The sequence below is a fragment of the Ailuropoda melanoleuca genome, unplaced genomic scaffold, assembly GCF_002007445.2.
Source record: "Ailuropoda melanoleuca isolate Jingjing unplaced genomic scaffold, ASM200744v2 unplaced-scaffold11384, whole genome shotgun sequence".
In the NCBI taxonomy this organism is placed as follows: domain Eukaryota; kingdom Metazoa; phylum Chordata; class Mammalia; order Carnivora; family Ursidae; genus Ailuropoda; species Ailuropoda melanoleuca.
Genome location: NW_023179820.1, coordinates 1,270,054 through 1,282,643, shown reverse-complemented (window position 1 = coordinate 1,282,643; position 12,590 = coordinate 1,270,054). Strand labels below are relative to the sequence as shown.

General features: G+C 41.2%; 1 pseudogene; it reads right to left on the bottom strand.

Moving 5' to 3' along the window:
• Window positions 1–1,585: 1,585 nt before the first annotated feature.
• On the bottom strand, window positions 1,586–1,952 carry LOC100482286 (annotated as a pseudogene).
• Between the last annotated feature and the right edge of the window lie 10,638 nt (window positions 1,953–12,590).

Below are 12,590 nucleotides of genomic sequence, written 5' to 3'. Positions count from 1 at the left end.
CTGTAGACCTAAGTATACAAAGTGGGAGTAGGGTGGGGAGCTGACAAGGTGACCAGAGTATATGCAGTCTAAAAGGTTGAGCACCACAGAAGATTCCAGTCCCAGTGGAAAAAAAAAGAGGTATCACTCAGTAATCAGGGAAGCAACTCTGTCATCAGGCAGGCTCAGAGGCATGCCTCACCAAGTACCCCATCCTAGAGATCTCTGAACAAGGCTTAGGGCAGCAAGACAAACCCTGTTCCCACATTGTGGCAGGTATAATGCTCCTTATGTTCTGCCAGGCATTTTCAGATCAAATAAATAATTGGATAAGACCAAGCATAAAATTGAGACAGGCAATGAAAGGCATAGACTGACAAGTGTCATTTGAGTATGGATTCCAATACAAAACAATTAGTAGAATTGTTTATAAGAAAGATAGTTACCTTCAAGGATACTGGCTTCATACTAGCTGTCTGGATCCTTGAGCAACTTGAAGCTTTAAGACTCTCAGATGTTGAGACAAATCATACAAGCTTTTAGCTCTAAGATTCAAATCTCAGAAGTCACTGGGTGCTAACAATACCCAGGAAGTGCTCCACTCTAGGAGGCGGTGTCTGAAAGGGTGTTTTGCCCAGATGTTCCTGAAAGTCATTAGAAGAGTAAGATGAGAAAGACCTAAAAACTAAATTTTTGAATGGATCTTCAGGTCTCTAAATGTGATGGAGGATTGAAACAGGCAGGATGACTTGAAAGTCTTATCTAGAGCTCAAAGATAGAAACTAGTGGCCTCAAATAATTAACAGAATTTTCTAATACCACAATTTGCTGAGCATATTGCTGATTGATTCATCAACATGAGTCCCCCCTCACTTTGGAGGGGAAAATATTGAGCAATTAAATTTAAGCAGGCACAAGTTGCTGGTCAACCCTAAGACACAGACATCACAGAATAAAGAGCTGTAGATAGTAAAAGGAAAATAGTCAAGACAAATGAAGATGGAGAATTGTCACTATAACAAATTACAGAAAAATGTACAAGTATAAAGTCAGAAGGAAGTAGAAACAAAGAAAAATGGAGATATATTTGAAGAACTGTATCCAAAAGAAGGTGTTTCTTTAAGTACCAGTAGATGAAGTTCAAAATGATGGGACAAAGGCCAACAGGAAAAACAGCCAAGACAGAAGTTTTTTAAATAGGAGTGCAAACTTAGAAATCTAAACCAGTCCAGGAAAAAGAAAAATACGTTGTTGAATAACAAAAAACTCTGTTCCCCAAAATTAAAAATAAAATTACCTTATGATCCAGTAATTCCCACTTGGGTGTAAATCCAAAATAGCTCAAAGCAGAATCTCAAAGAGATATTTGCACACCCATGTTCATCACAGCACTACTCACAGCATCCAAGAGGTGGTGGAAGCAATCCAAATGTCCATCGACAGATTGATAAGGAAAATGTGGTGCATGCATACAATATTATTCAGCCTTAAAAAGGAAAGAATTTCTCACTTTTTTGTTTAATGGGAGAAGGAGCCGATGAAATAGCTGGTCTTTATTGGAAAGAAGAAACTTTACACCACATTTTGAGTAAGTTAAAGCAAAGGCTCAGTGGGCCAACTGGTGGGGCAACAGCTTATAATGGATTCCACAGCTAGGGCATCACTGGGTCTTGCCTTTGTACAGCCACAACCAGATGATGGCACTGTTGTCCTCTTCACAGATGCAGCCCGCTACTCTCTTGTTGGTGACAGATGGGACTAAATTCAAATCTTCCTTGGTGCCTACAGTTGCCTTTGGGCCTAGCATATTATATTGGTCCAGTCCCTTCCATGCAGCCATCATAACCTCCCTTTCCAGCCCAGTAGCCTGCTGGTCAGCAGTAAGAGCACACTGCAGCTATTCAGTTGGGATGGCAGGCCCTGAGGGCCTGCGCAGCCAGTGATCCAATTCTGCAAAATAATCTTGAAGCCATCATGCCCGCTACAAATAATAGCACTTCCTGAAATTCTCACCTTTGCTACAATGTGGATAAACGTTAAAGACATTATGCTAAGTGAAATAAGCCAGATACAAAAGGGCAATTACAGTATGATTCCACTTAGATGAGGTATCTAAAGTTTCTAATTCATAAGAATAGGAAGTAGAAAGGTGATTGTAGAGGGTGTGGGGAAAGGAGTAAGTGTTTAGTGCATATAGAATTTCAGTGTTGCAAGATGAAAAGTGCCACAACAGCACCCGTGGAGCCACGGCGTTGATTTGGGAGGAGGACGAGGCACAGACAGGTTAGCTTGCGGAAGAGATCATGGGTGCAGGGGACGACCACAAAGCATGCCACCGCCAAGAGTGTGATTGCCTGGAACAGCTGCAACCTCGTGTATTTATTGGCAATAAACAAAGACAATCAAGGGGATGATCTGTATTACATCCTAGTGAATAGTAGTACATCCCGGGGAAGGTCACGGGATTGGACGATGTACCGTTCAGCAAGTGAGACCTATTCTTAAACATGTTTCTATGGACCCTGCGGGCTATTGTCAAGAGCAATCAAATTTCAGTTGAGGCAGCGTTCTGCCCTTTAGCGGACCAGGCATTCCTGGCCACTGGTCATCTGAGGGCAGCATTCCACCCTGAGCGAGCTGGGAGTTCCCAGCTGCTGTGTAAGCCGGGCATTCCCGACTGCTGTGCTCTGACGTTTACCCTAAAGCCCGCAAGTTCACAAACATGTTTTCCTGTTATATCCTTAGCATAAGCTCTCAGCCAGGGGCTGCTGCAGAAAAGTTCTAAAGATCTGTTGCTCAATTATGTGAATATACTTAACACTACTGAATGGTACACTTCAAATGGTTAATATGGTAAATTTAATGTTACGTGTTTTTTACCACAATAAAAAAAAACTATACAACATAAAATTATTTTTAAATGTGAATATAACATCTAAATTTTTTTAAGATTTTATTTATTTGAAAGAGAGAGAGCTCACAAGCAGGGGGAGGGGCAGAGGGACAGGGAGAAGCAGACTCCCCGCTGAGCAGGGAGGCCAATGCGGGGCCAATCCCAGGACCCTGAGATCATTACCCAAGACAAAGGCGGATGCCTAATGGACTGAGCTACCCAGGTGTCCCCAAAATCTAAAATTATTTAAAGAATTATTATAAAAATAGAGTGAAAAACATTATTATTTGTAACAAAAATAGAATTTAAAAATTCAAAAAACAAAAAATCTCTGGAACCAAATAACCCAAGGGAAAACCCAAAAGTGCTGGATCTTTCCACCGGAGTCCCAATGAGTACTCACCATATTTGGATACTTCAGTGTTTTCCTGAGCCAAAGATGGAAGATGGAGTGGTTGCTGCCACCCTGTCTCCAGCCAGCCAGTAGCAAGAGGCAGGCCCCAAGCCTCCACCTCTCCTGTGTATTATGACCTGAACCTGAAAATTTCCTGCCTTCACGCCTGCACCAGCCTATGTCCTCCTCGAAGCTGTGTCATAAACAGGCACATGCCAGCAGCTTGTTCTTTCCTAAGAGCCTAACAACCCTGATTTAGGTCACTGGAATACTTAACAGCAGCCTTGCATATCCCAAAGTTCAAAAAATAAGTTTACTTATCTTTGTCTGAAATTATTACTTTGGAGAAGCCAAATTAGGAAATTACTCATTTAAATGACGTCTACTAAAAGAGATCAAATGTTTTCATATAATATTAGGAAGCTGTTTTAAAAAGCATTTAGGCTCTCCTAAATTCTCCCAGGCCGCTGCAAGATGAAAAAACTTCTTTACTTAAATAATAGAACTGGCCAAAGATCTTCTGTGCCATGCTAATAAAAAATCAAGTAAACAAAGCAAAAGCTTTGAAATGCAAACAAACCTGGAAATCCTTCACATCAATTGAAAAAATTCTCCCATAAAGAAATCATAATAAAACTTGCTCACTTTTTTTTTTAAGATTTTATTTATTTATTTGATGGAGAGAGAGACAGCCAGCGAGAGAGGGAACACAAGCAGGGAGAGTGGGAGAGGAAGAAGCAGGCTCCCAGCAGAGGAGCCTGATGCGGGGCTCGATCCCAGAATGCCGGGATCATGCCCTGAGCCGAAGGCAGACACTTAACGACTGAGTCACCCAGGTGCCCCAAAATTTGTTCACTTTTAAAAAATACTTTTTAATATTTTTTTTACTAAGTAAACTCTATACCCGACATGGGGCTAAAACTCACAATCCAAAGATCAATCATTGCATACTAAACCAACTGAGCCAACCTAGTGCTTCAAAATTTGCTCATTTTATATGCCCAGAATTTGACACATGAAGAGCAAACAATAAATAATTATTGAATTGACAAACAAGTGAATGAAGCATCCTACCTTCTCAGGGATTTGATAAATAAATAAGAGCTGACAACATCAGGGGTGCCTGGGTGGCACAGAGGTTAAGCATCTGCCTTCGGCTCAGGGCGTGATCCCGGCGTTATGGGATTGAGCCCCACATCAGGCTCCTCTGCTATGAGCCGGTTCTTCCTCTCCCACTCCCCCTGCTTGTGTTCCCTCTCTCGCTGGCTGTCTCTATCTCTGTCGAATAAATAAAAATAAAATCTTTAAAAAAAAAAAGAGCTGACAACATCAGAGTGATTTACTAAGACTCACTAAATTTGGTCTAAACATGCTGAGATTCAGTGCTCCCACTGGGTAGTTTCCAAGGCTCCCCTTGGTAAGTATGATCATTTATATATGTGGGGGGAAAGGCACCCTGAGGGATTTAGATCTCCACCCACAATGTGAACTGCAGACAGGTTGCTGTCCACTGGGCATGCACATCCTGAACATTAATGGGAATTCACTCTAAGTTTAGTGGGCCATGGTAGGCGGGGGGATGGGGGAGTGGGGAGGACATGTTGCCATAGCAGGTTTTAGGTGACTTTTTCATGTGCTTCTTATTTTTAAGTAAAAATGCCTTTAAAAATAATTTTACTGTGTGCTCAACTCAGAGCAGCGGCTACAAGACCAGGCCTGCCAAAATCAGTTGACTTCTAGTCTCACCTCAATATTCTTTTGGGGATATTTATATAACCTTTGGATAAATCACCTTGGTTTCCTCACTTATAAAGAATAAGTTCAATAATAATACCTACCTCAGAGGTCCATTGTGGGAATTAATGAAATAATGTATATAAAGCACTTAGTAAAGTATCTGGCATAGAATAAGCACTCATTAAATGTAAGATATTATTTTTTTTACTATTATCTAGAGTGTGGCATAGCCCTCAGTGTGTGTTACTCCAGAGATAGTATGAATCATACATTTCTCAATGGGTGGCAGAGGACTTGATAGTTGACTTCCAGGTGCAAACAAAACCTAGGAGACCTCTGGTATGTTAAAAGACTGGACTCTGGAGAGTTTAATTATCCTGATTCCCCAAACTTGTTTCTTTAAACACGTGGTTCCATGATGCAAGAAGAGCCAAATCTAAATCTTACAGAGATACACTGGGACCTCACAGAACTGCTTCAATCCTGCCCAGAACCTTCCTGCACCCTTCCTCCAATGTCCAGAGCACATAGCATCTAACTCAGTCACACCACAGGAGGCTTGCATAGCCCATCCACCAGCACATATTCTGAACACATGGGGCAGAGCTATACAGCTGCAGCTGACTCAGAGATGAACAGACTTCCAAAATGGAAAACGACACCATACGATTTCCCTCTACATCTCCCTTTGAAATGAAAGCTCTCCATCACCCACCCCCTCCAACCCATCAGGTTCCAGCTGCACCAAAATGCATTTCTGGGATGAGTAATGGGTAGCAGAACATCTGCAGACTCTTAGACGTGGTTTTATATTTGGGGACTTGCTGATTATTCCCACTCCATCCTGTATGTTCACACCCATATTAGTGCTGTGTAAATGGAAATTGAGTGGATTTGCAGTTCAAAAGGATTGCTTGTGACTCTTCTTTAAAGAATTTGAAGAGTTAAGTGACCATGGCTGGGAAGACTACAGGGTGTGATGTAATGTGAGGCCTGTAGGAGGCGGAAAGGGAGGATGAGATAGGCAGGTGGCCTGGAGCACCAAGGAGCCTGCCTCCAGGGCCAGGCTGTCTGGGGCTGAGTCAGGTTCTCTGTGCCTCAATTTCCTCAAAGGTAAATGGGAATAATAACTGTACTCATCTCAAAAAGTTGTGCTAAGGATTAAATGAGTCCATATACAGTTAATGCTGAAAATGAGGAATGCATAGAGCCTCCATCTCTATGGGAAAAAGGCAAATACATCATACATATCTGAAGCTACAATAAGGCTGGCCAGTAGGAAGGATAGAGATGTCTGCAGTCCCTCATGTTGCTAAAGATTATCCAGAGGCAGCCCTGGATAATCTTTATTTTTCTTATAATAATTTTTTATTATGTTATGTTAGACACCATACAGTACATCATTAGTTTTTGATGCAGTGTTCCATGATTCATTATTTCTGTATAACACCCAGTGCACCATACAATATGTGCCCTCCCTAATACCCATCACCGGCCTATCCCAGTCCCCCACCTCCCTCCCCTCTGAAGCCCTCAGTTTGTTTCCCAGAGTCCATAGTCTCTCACGGTTCATTCCCCCCTCTGTTTACACCCCTTCGTTTTTCCCTTCCTTCTCCAACCGATCTTCCTATTTCTTATGTTCCATAAATGAGTGAAACCATATGATAATTGTCTTTCTCTATTTGACTTATTTCACTTAGCATAACCTCCTCCAGTCCCGTCCACGTGGCTGCAAATGTTGGGTAACCATTCTTTCTGATGGCTGAGGAATATTCCATTGTATATATGAACCACATCTTCTGAATCCAGTCATCTGTTGAAGGGCATCTTGGCTCCTTCCACAATTTAGCTATTGTGGACAATGCTGCTATGAACATTGGGGTGCATATGGCCCTTCTCTTTACTACGTCTGTATCTTTGGGGTAAATACCCAGTACTGCAATTTCTGGATCACAGGGTAGCTTAATTTTTAACTTTTTAAGGGACCTCCACACTGTTTTCCAAAGTAGCTGTACAAACTTGCATTCCCACCAACAGTGTAAGAAGGATCCCCTTTCTCCACATCCTCACCAATATTTGTTGTTTTGTGCCTTGTCCATTTTTGCAACTCTAACTGGTGTAAGGTGGTATCTCAATGTGGTTCTGATTTGAATTTCCCTGATGGCTAATGATTTTGAACATTTTTTCATGTGTCTGTTACCCATTTGTATGTGTTCAGTGGAAAAGTGTCTGTTCATATCTTCTGCCCATTTTTTTTATTTGATTATTTGTTTCTCGTGTATTGAGTTTCAGAAGTTCTTTGTAGAACTTGCATACCAATCTTTTATCTGTAGTGCCATTTGAAAATATTGTCTCCCATTCTGTGGGCTGTGTCTTAGTTTTTTTGACTGTTTCCTTGGCTGTGCAGAAGTCTTTGATCTTGATGATGTCAAAAAATAGAAACAGAAGGAAGAGTTAAGATGGCAGAGGAGTAGGGGTCCCGTTATTCAGCTGGTCCCCTGAGTCGAGCTGGATAGGTACCGGACCATCCTGAACACCCACGGAATCAGCCTAAGACACAGGAAGATACATCTGGATCTCTACAAATGAACATCTCCAGCACTGAATATTGAGGTACGAAGCACGGAGCCGTGAATCCATGCACAGATACTGGAAGATAAATGGAAGGGGGGAGAGACACCGTGTTTGGGTGCCGGGAAGCTGTAGCCACCTGCACTGGGGAGCGGGCTGACTAGCGGACCAGCACCCGCGAGAGAGCAGACTGAGACTGTGAGCCGTGAACACATGCGACCAGTCTGAAAACCGGAGCTCCGGAGTGCACGAACTACACTGAAATGGAGCTCTGGAGCGCATGGGGGCAGCTGGCCACTGGCGGTGTTAGAAACACAAAGGACAGAGACGTGCCGGCCCTGGAAGTGAGGGCTGGGACACTTGCTGTGGGGTGCACAACCCGGGATGCTGCAGGGTTTTTAGCATCACTGACAGAAACAAAGTTAAAGTCACCAGAAGACCCCAGTGGAGAGTGGTCTGCAATCCCTCTGTTCTGAGACAAAGGCTGGGATTCGGCTACTGCTGCTCTGACTCTCAGAAGAAGCACAGTAAACCACCAGGGAAAGCCGCCAGAGAACAAAAGCCTGGAAATACCAGCTCACAGTGTGCCCATCCTCATCCCACCTAGCAGGGGACAGGGAGACTCTACGCAAACAGGGTTGCCCGAGTATCGGAGCGGCAGGTCCCCACCCAAGAAGGCAGGCTGAAAAATCAAGAAGCCCACATCCCTAGAGTCCCTATAAAACAAGTGCACACTGCTGGGTCCAGGTCAATAATTTCAGCTCTGGTCAACCCCGCAACCTCTCCTCATCAGACTGACGAGAATGAGAAATCCCCCCCAACAAAGAAAAGACAATGAGTCTGTGGCCTATGCCACAGAACAAATGGATATGGATATAACCAAATTATCAGAAATGGAGTTCAGGGTAACAATGGTCAAGATGATGTGTAGACTTGAAAAAAATATTAACGAAAATATTAACGAGAATATAGACTCTCTAAGGGTGGAAATGAGAGCAAATCTGGAAGAAATTAAAAATACTATGAATCAAATGCAGTCAAAACTAGAGGCTCTGATGGCCAGGGTGAATGAGGCCAAAGAACGAATTGGTGAACTGGAGGATGGGTTAGGAGAAGAGAAAGCTAAGACAGAAACTAGGCTCAGAAAAATCCAATCTCAAGAATGTAGGTAACAGGAGGTTACTGACTCAATGAAACGTTCCAATGTCAAAATCATCGGCATCCCCAAGGAGGTGGAGAAAAACAGAGGTCTAGAAGAGATATTTGAACAATTGTAGCTGAAAACTTCCCTAATCTAGCAAAGGAAACAAGCATTTGTGTCCAAGAGGCAGAGAGGACCCCTCCCAAGCTCAACCACGACAAACCTACGCCACATCACATCATAGAGCAATTCGCAAGTATTAGATCAAAGGCTACAGTATTGAAAGTGGCCAAGGCAAAGCAATTTTTCATGTACCAAGGCAAAGTTATCAAAATTATGTCAGACCTGTCTACACAGACCTGGAATGAAAGAAAGCGTGGGGGAGCACTTTTAAAGCTCTTTCAGAGAAAAACATGCAGCCAAGGATCCTTTATCCAGCAAGGCTGTCATTCAGAATGGATGGAGAGATAAAGACCTTCCAGAATCACCAGTCATTAGACCAATTTCATAACCATGAAACCAGCCCTACAGGAGATATTAAGGGGGGTTCTATAAAAGTAAAAAGGCCCCAAGAGTGATACAGAACAGAAAATCACAATCTATAGAAACAAACACTTTACTGGCAACATGGCATCATTAAAATCATATCTCTCAATAATCAGTCTCAATATAAATGGCCTAAATGCTCCCATAGAATGCCACAGGGTTGCAGATTGGATAAAAAGACATGACTCATCCATTTGCTGTCTACAAGAGACTCATTTTGAACCTAAAGATACATCCAGACTGAAAGTAAAGGGATGGAATACAATTTTTCATGCTAATGGACCTCAAAAGAAAGCTGGGTAGCAATTCTCATATCAGAAAGATTGGATGTTAAACTAAGGATTATAGCTAGAGATACAGAAGGGCACTATATTATTCTTAAAGGATGTGTCCTAGAAGTGGATATGAAAATTATAAATATATATGCCCCCAACAGGGGAGCAGCAAGACACACAAGCCAACTCTTAACCAGAATAAAGAGACATACAGATAATAATACATTAATAGTAGGAGACTTCAACACTCCACTATCAGCAACAGATACATCACCTAAGCAGAAAATCAACAAAGAAACAAGCGTTTTGAATGCCATACTCGACGTGTTGGACCTCATAGATATATATAGAACACTACACCCCAGAACCAAAGAATACTCATTCTATTCTAATGCCCATGGAACGCTCTCAAGAATAGAACATGCTCTGGGTCACAAAACAGGTCTCAACCAATACCAAAAGACTGAAATTATTCCCTGCATATTCTCAGACCACGATGCTTTGAAATTGGAACTCAAACATAAGGAAAAATTTGGAAGAAACTCAAACACGTGGATACTAAGAACCATCCTGCTCAAGAATGATTCGATAAACCAGGATTCAAAAATCAGTTTTAACAATTTATGGAGACCTATGAGAATGAAAACACCTATGGGATACTGCAAAGGCAGTCCTAAAGGGAAAATACATAGCCATCCAAGCCTCAATCAAAAGAATAGAAAAATCTAAAATGCAGTTTTTATATTCTCACCTCAAGAAGCTGGAATGGCAACAAAAGAACAGGCCTAACCCACGCACGAGAAAGCAGTTGATCAAGATTAGAGAAGAGATCAATGAATTAGAATGCAGGAGCACAGTAGAGCAGATCAACAGAACTAGAAGATGGTTCTTTGAAAGAATTAACAAAATAGACAAACCACTGGCAAGACTTATCCAAAAGAAAAGAGAAAGGACCCAAATTAATAAAATTATGAATGAAAAGGAAGAGGTCACAACAAACATCAATGAAATAGGAAGGCTTATTAGAAACTTTTATCAAAAGCCTTATGCCAATAAATTAAGCAATCTGGAAGAGATGGAGGCCTTCCTGGAAACCTATAAATAACCAAGACTGAAACAGGAAGAAATTGATTTTTTTAAACAGACCAATTAATTATGAAGAGATTGACAAAATGGTTAAAAACCTTCAAAAAAAACAAAACACCAGTACCTGATGGATTCCCCAGGGAATTCTACCAATTATTCAAAGAAGAAATAATACTTATTCTCCTAAAGCTATTTCAAAAAAATAGAAACAGAAGGAAAGCTACCAAACTCATTTATGAGGCCAATATTACCTTGATCCCCAAAACAGGAAAAGACCCCATCAAAAAGGAGAATTACAACCAATTTCCCTGATGAATATCGACTCCAAATTCTCAACAAGATCCTTGCTTATAGGATCCAACAGTACATTAAAAGGATTATCCATCACGACCAAGTGGGATTCATCCCTGGGATGCAAGGGTGGTTCATATTCGCAAATCTATCATTGTGATAGATTATATCAAAAGAAAAAAGCCAAAAATCATATGATTCTCTCAATGGATGCAGAAAAACCATTTGACAAAAAACAGCATCCTTTCCTGATTAAAACCCTTCAGAGTGTAGGGATAGAGGGTACATTCTGCAATCTCATAACCATCTATGAAAAGCCTACAGCAAATGTCATTCTCAATGGGGAAAAGCTGAAAGCCTTTCCCTTAAGATCAGGACCATGACAAGGATGCCCACTCTCTCCACTATTATTCAACATAGTACTAGAAGTCCTTGCAACAGCAATCAGACAACAAAAAGGGATAAAAGGTATCCAAATCGGCAAAGAAGAAGTCAAAATGTCTCTCTTCACACATGACATGATCCCCTATATGAAAAACCCCAAAGTCTCCACCCCCAAACTACTAGAACTTATAGACCAATTGAGTAATGTGGTGGGATACAAAATTAATGCTCCATAATCATGTGCATTTCTATACACGAATAATGAGACTGAAGAAAGAGAAATTAGAGAATCCATCTCATTTACAGTAGCACCAAAAATCATATGTTATATTAGAATTAACTTAACCAGAGACATAATGGATCTATATTCTAGAAACTAAAATCACTCTTGAAAGACATTGAGGAAGACACAAAAAGATGGAAAAATATTCCATGCTCGTGGATCTGAAGAATTAACATAGTTAAAATGTCTATGCTACCCAGAAAATCTACACTTTCAATGCCATCCCGATCAAAATGCCAATGACATTTATCAAAGAACTGGAACAAACAGCCCTTCAATTTGTGTGGAACCAGAAAAGGCCTCGAATCACCAAGGAAGTGTTGAAAAGGAAAGACAAAGCTGGGGGCATCACAATGCCAGACTTCAAATTGTACTACAAAGCATTGATCACAAAGACAGCATGGTACTGGCACAAAAACAGACACATAGACCAATGGAACAGAAGAGAGAGCCTAGAAATGGACCCTCGGCTCTTTGGGCAACTAATCTTTGATAAAGCAGGAAAAAACATTTGGTGGAAAAAAGACAGTGTCTTCAATAAATGGTGCTTGGAAAATTGGACAGCTACATGCAAAAGAATGAAACTTGACCACTCTCTCACCATACACAAAGATAAACTCCAAATGGATGAAAGACCTCTATGTGAGACAAGAATCCATCAAAATCCTGGAGAAGAGCATAGGCACCAACCTCTACGACATCGGCCACAGCAAAATTTTTCATGACATATCTCCAAAGGCAAGAGAAACAAAAGAAAAAATGAACTTGTGGGGCTTCATCAAGTTAAAAAGCTTCTGCACAGCCAAGGAAACAGCCAAAAAAACTAAGAGGCAGCCCATGGAATGGGAGAATATATTTTCAAATAACACTACAGATAAAATACTGGTATTCAAGATCTACAAAGATCTTCTCAACTCATTACACAAGAAACAAATAAACAAATCATAAAATGGGCAGAAGATAAAAACACACACTTTTCCAATGAATATATACAAATGGCTAGCAGACAA